The sequence below is a fragment of the Lutra lutra genome, chromosome 12, assembly GCF_902655055.1.
Source record: "Lutra lutra chromosome 12, mLutLut1.2, whole genome shotgun sequence".
Classification (NCBI taxonomy): domain Eukaryota; kingdom Metazoa; phylum Chordata; class Mammalia; order Carnivora; family Mustelidae; genus Lutra; species Lutra lutra.
This window is the reverse complement of record NC_062289.1, coordinates 25,127,252-25,133,180: the sequence shown is the minus strand read 5'-3', so window position 1 is coordinate 25,133,180 and position 5,929 is coordinate 25,127,252.

Sequence of the window (5,929 nt, the reverse complement as noted above, 5' to 3'; positions counted from 1 at the left end):
GTTAGTTTTTATTTTAAAATTAACCAATTTTGAGATTGAAAATTTTTAATAGTAAAATAATAAAAATCTATACAATGCTTTGTGGTCTGGCATCTCAGTTCTTAATATTTGAAAGAATTATGGCTGCCCAAGCCTGGGGTTTGACAAAAAGTTACTTTCAAATAAGCTCTACTCTCTGTTTGATACTAATTATAGGTAGGAAGTGGACAATAACTCCTTTCACTGAAGAACAAGATAGAAATTTATTTATTTTTTTAAAGACTAGAGAGAGGGGTGCCTGGGTGGCTCAGTGGGTTAAATCCTCTGCCTTCAGCTCAGGTCATGATCTCAGGGTCCTGAGATCAAACCCCGCATTGTACTCTCTGCTGACCAGGGAGCCTGCTTCCTCCTCTCTCTCTGCCTGCCTCTCTGCCTACTTGTGATCTTTGTCTGTGAAGTAAATAAATAAAAATCTTTAAAGATTAGAGAGAGCACACAAGCAGGGAGAGGGGCAGAAAAAGAGGGAGAAGCAGGCTCCCTGCTGAGCAGAGAGCACAATGTGGGACCCGATCCCAGGACTCTGGGATCATGACCTGAGCTGAAGGCAGATGCCTAACCGACTGAGCCACACAGTCATCCCAAAATGGAAAGTCATTCAAATTTCAGAAGTGCCTTGAAGTGTTATATTAGGAAGTAGGGCAGGTGGCTGGACATTGGGGAACGTTGGGGAGGACATAAGTTTAGTTGCATGAGGCCGGGTTAACAGTGACTCAGGCCAGGTAGAAGCTGAAGTCTCTATTGGGCTCAAGTCTTGGTTGGTATTACTCTGCTCTGTAACGCTGAGAGGGGTCCAGGCTCTAAGTTTTTGCTGCACTACCCATAGGATGTTCCCCTCATCCCCACAGTCCAAAGTGTCCCCCATTAGGTCCTCTTCCAGACCATGAGAAAGAGGAGAAGGAGAAGTCCATCTCCTGCAAATATACTGAACTGGACGAAGTTCGTATTTGTCAAATTCTGACATCTCTTTCTTATGCCTCTTGCTATCGTCACATAAAATCAGAGCATTTCTCTTATTGCAGTGGAGGTTAGTGATCATTTTATACATTGCTGCAGAAATTTCCATACAGTGCGTGGACCATGATGCTTTCCTGAGCTGCCCCTCCGTGGCTGGTCATCAGGTCCACGATCCTTTCCTGCTCACTTTTTCCCCCTGGTGCCTCCTTTCCTATTGCCCATTCTCACCTTGCTCCAAGCATTTCCCCACTCGTCCTACTCAAATGTTCCATTTCCCAAATTTACTTGAGTTTCTACTCCCTCAACCCAAACTCTTGTTTGTTCGGTGTGGCTGACTTCCATAAGGGGATGGTTGGAAGCTTTCAACTTAGTCATGCTCATGGAGCAATGCCTAGTAGGCCTTTAGTCAGTCCAGAGTTATTCCCATTGTCAGAATAAGATGCTTATTGATCCAAGTTAATCTTTGATTTGCTTTGTGGCAGGAGAGCAAAGGTTTCCTGTGAGTGTAGGAAAATACTGGGTCAGAGTGGTCACCTTCCCAATAGGCTGGTCCTGCTTGGGAATCTTTCCTCTAGTGAAGTCCCCTAAAATACTGCTAGTTTTCACAGTGGATCCCATGCCTTCACTCCCCATCCTGTAGATCCTGGGAGTACCAGTGTTTGTTTTTTCCCTCCCTCTTCTCCCCTTGGTTTCCATGGAGGCCATCGTTGCCATAGCGAAGTGGAGAGAAGTGTCAAAGCTGTCTTTTGTAACTGTGGGGTAATCTACAAATTGGGGATGGTCTCTCCTAAAAAAAAAAAAAAAGATTTCTAAGTATGTGAAAAGAATGAGAGTAAAACAAAGGCAAACTAGGGTTCAAGTCATTTATTCTCCTAAACATCTGTGGTTAGTAATATCATTTAACCTTGACTTTCTTTATACCATGTAAGTACATGTGTGTGTTGCAACAGGAAGGGGCTGCTGGAAGAGTCCAGAAGCTAGGACAGGTCTAAGCAGGCAAGGGCGCAGGTCCTGAGGTCAGCTGGGGCAGAAAGGAACAGTATCCAGCCCCACGCTAGTTACCGCAGCCCAAAGGAATGCACACTCTATCCGCTTACATTTTCACAGGAAGTCGGTGGTCACGTTCAGATGTCTCATATGAACCTTGCAAGTGTGAAGCCCAGGGACAGAGGCTGGGTGAGTTCACTGGCATGCAGAAGCCGGGAATACACTTGAAAAGTAAAGCTGTCTGATTAGCTGCTGCCCTGGTCGGTATCTCAAGACAACTTCAGAGGGATTGCAGTCAAAGCCTCAGCTCTTTGTTGTGGGAGAGAGCATTCTAGCATGACCTCAACTGTCTTGTGTGTGTCAGAGATACCCATCCTACTGTCTGTCCTGTGTCCTTTTTAAGATAAGCACAGCTTTCTTCTTTCTGACTAGGGCACCCTAAACTCTATACAGGCTTCTTTTTGGCACCTCAAAAAGAGACACTCAGAAGTGTGGCTTCCTAAACCCTGCTGTTCATTTCCCTGGTGATGGGGCTGCTCCTGTCTCTCCCTCCAAGGCAAGCTTCCTGTCAGCAGTTCCCTGGCTTCTCTCTCTCCCTTCACTCCCCTCACTCCCCTTCCTCCCTCATCTCCTCACCTCTTCCCTTCTTCCCTCCCTCTCTTCTCCCTCCCGCTCCTCCTGCGTTCCAGTATCTTCTTCGGTGAGGTATCTGCTCCGATCTTTCCCCCATTTGGGGCGCCTGGGTGGTGCATTTGGTTAAGCATCAGACTCTTGGCTTCAGCTCAGGTTGTGATCTCAGGATCATGGGATCAAGCCCCGTCTTGCATTGGGCTCGGGCTCCGCCCAGCGGGGAGTCTGCTTGGGATTCTCTCTCTCTTCAACCCAACTTCATCAGCTCCTTCTTTGAATTGGAACACTTTTTACATTAAAGTCAGTATTTTACAGTGTGGCTGTCTAGTGACAAAATTATTTCTTCATGGCGCTTGGCTTACTCTTTCTGAATCTATAAAAATACTTTTGGATAGAACCATGCCAAGCAATTCGCACGCACTTACGATGGCATTTTTATTTGTAAAATTTAAAATTTGAACATTAAACAATGTCAGGACACCACTTTAGTTGTCGTAATGGGTGTGGAGGGCCACCGAGATGCCCGCTCAGAATTGAGGCTCTCTTTTCCCCAGTTGCTGGGAGTGTTGGCCGTTGAGGGCTCCCAGGTGAGCCTCTCTCCAGGGATTGCCCTCAGTCAACCACGGAGCTCAAGGGCACAGCCCCTCCCCAGGGGCAGTACATAGCCATGGACTGGTGATAAGGCCCCCTGTCCACACCTCAAGCCATAACAGCTCTGAAGGGCATTATGAGCTGCAGAGCTCCTGGTGGGATCTGGCCAGAACTTTGTTGTACCCAGTGCTCCCCTGTGCTCTCGCTGCCCTCACCCTCCAGAGCGCTCCCCAGCAAAAGTCTTGCACACAAATCTCCACCTCACACAGAGGTCTGTCTCCTGGGAATCCAACTGAGGACAGATTATTTCCTAATCAGCCTGCAATTAATTCAAGTGCTTAAAGAGGTGTAGACAGAGAAACTCTGGTCAGCCCTTGAGGCTCAGGGAAGAGACGTGAGAAAACAGGAAGCATATTATCACTGGCTTGTTACGACTGCCTCTGGTCAAAGTCACTTACCTCACCCAGGCGAGCTTTCCCTTTCACACAGCACCCTTTGAAACTATCTTGATGTCCGGAGGAGAAGAAAGCACCTGGCAGGGACCAGGATGATGCAATGGGAGAGAGAGGGAAAGAGTGAGACTTTCCATCAAGGCCAAGTGAAGTGGAAGGGAGAAAGAAGTTCGCCCTCCTGGGAACAAGTTATCACAGAGCTGGGGTGCACGGAGAGTGTTTGTGGAAGGTGGAGAAGACTCATTTCGTAACTTTCCTCAGCACCCGTTTGACAGGGTGGGAGTGTGAGATGGGAAGTCAGAGGAAATGGTACCAAAAACTATTATAAAATTATATAGGGTGATACTCAAACATATTTTTATTCACCTACGGATGCTAATGAAAATTGGATCAGAAGTGACAGGTGGGCAACCAGGATCCTAATGAAAGGATTTCCTAAGTTTTCTTTGCTACAGATGTTAGTCACACTCACCTTGATGTAAGTCTTGTCCTCGTCTGTCCCCATAATATGTGTCTCTTGGAATCACCCCACATTTTTATTTTATTTTTATTTTTAAAAAGATTTTATTTATTTAATTATTTGGCAAAGAGATACAGCAAAAGAGGGAACAAAGGCAGGAGGAGTGGGAGAGGGAGAAGCAAGCTTCCTGCTGAGCAGGGAGCCCAATGCAAGGCTCCATCCCAGGACCCTGGGATCATGACCTGAGCTGAAGGCAGACACTTAACGACTGAGCCACCCAGGCGCCCCTCACCCCACATTTTTAAAGAGTTAGAACAGGGCCTTTAAAAAACAACCTCAGCTAGCTTACATAAGCAAGTTTCCCTTATACACCAGACAGATGTTTTTGTAAATTTAATTACATAATAATAACTAATAAGTTAATTGTATTTATAAAGTCCTTTCACCTATGTTCCCTTCATTGGACCCTTACAGCCATCTTCGGGATAGGTAGTGGAGCTAAACTTGGGTCCACAGACGTTCAGGCCTGTGTTATTTCCTTCCCTTAAAAGCACTGAAAGAATTTATCTTTCAGTAGTGTGAGTCTGTTTGTTCCTCTGTATAAATCTGGATGTTGATCTATTCCGAGGTGGGGCCACCTGCTTTCTCTGAGGGAACACCCCTCCTAAGACTTTCTCATAAGAAGATGGACAAAGAAGAAACAGTCCCTCCAGTGCTCCAGGTGAGTGGGAGATGCGAAGTCACCAGGATTTCTAAACTTGCCCAACTGGCTGTTGTGGAATACTGGAATCACGCACATTCTAGAAGAATGCCCTGGAGATGTTTTAACAGTGGAACCACCTGGCGTGGTGAGAGGGGATGCTTCCGAGGGGGAGGAGCAGCTACAGGAACAGGAGGAGGGCTCCAGCTCTCACTCAGCAAGGCAGTCCCGGAAGGTTCTGGAAGTAATAGAGAACCTAGTGTGGAACCGGGCCCTTTTCAGTTCCATTCCATGTAACCCTCACTGCACTGCTGTGACATGAATGCTCCCATCCTTTATTTCAAACACGGATGCCGAGGTTTGGGGAGACCGCCTTGTCAAATGTCAGAACAGTAAGTAGTGGTTGGGACTCCAGCCCAGGTCTCTCTGACTCCAAATCTGTTGTTTTTAATCACTGGGTTACATTGTGCATAGGGTGAGGTGGGACAATGAATTGTAGTGCATACCTGCAGACCTGTATTTAAAATATTTCTTCAACCTATAGTTGGTGGAAAGATTAAGACCGAAAGGGGTAGGGAGGCTGATGGGTTGTGGGGGAGCTCGCAGCATTCAGAATACCCCATTGGGCAGACAGAGTATCATCGTTAACACCGCCTCCCACCTCTGAAAGCAGACGAGGGAATCTGTGCCCACCTGAGCTTAGCACCGGATGGTATCTTTTTCCCCACCCTATGAAGCCCATCAGAACCTCCCTGGCAAGGGTAAGCAGCTCAGCCCTGGAGAGGTGGCCAGGGAGGGCATACTGCCAAAGGCTGGCTCTTTAGACACAGCTGCCAGTATGCCCCGTGTGGCCAGACCGCAGACCACATCTGTGGACTCTCTGAAGAGGTCTCATATTCTATCTGCTGGCTTTGTTTGGTCCAACTTCCTTCTGTGCTCTGCCCAGGTTTGGCAGCCTGGCTGGAAATGCTGGCCCCAGTGGTCAGATGGCATCCTCCCATCCCTCCTCCCCTGGGCTGTGCCACACCGTTTTGCTGTAGGGCTCCGGGTACCTTCCTCTCTGCTGGGAGAACAGGAGGTGAGGGGACCTGGTGATTGTTTTGGGTCATTGTTACC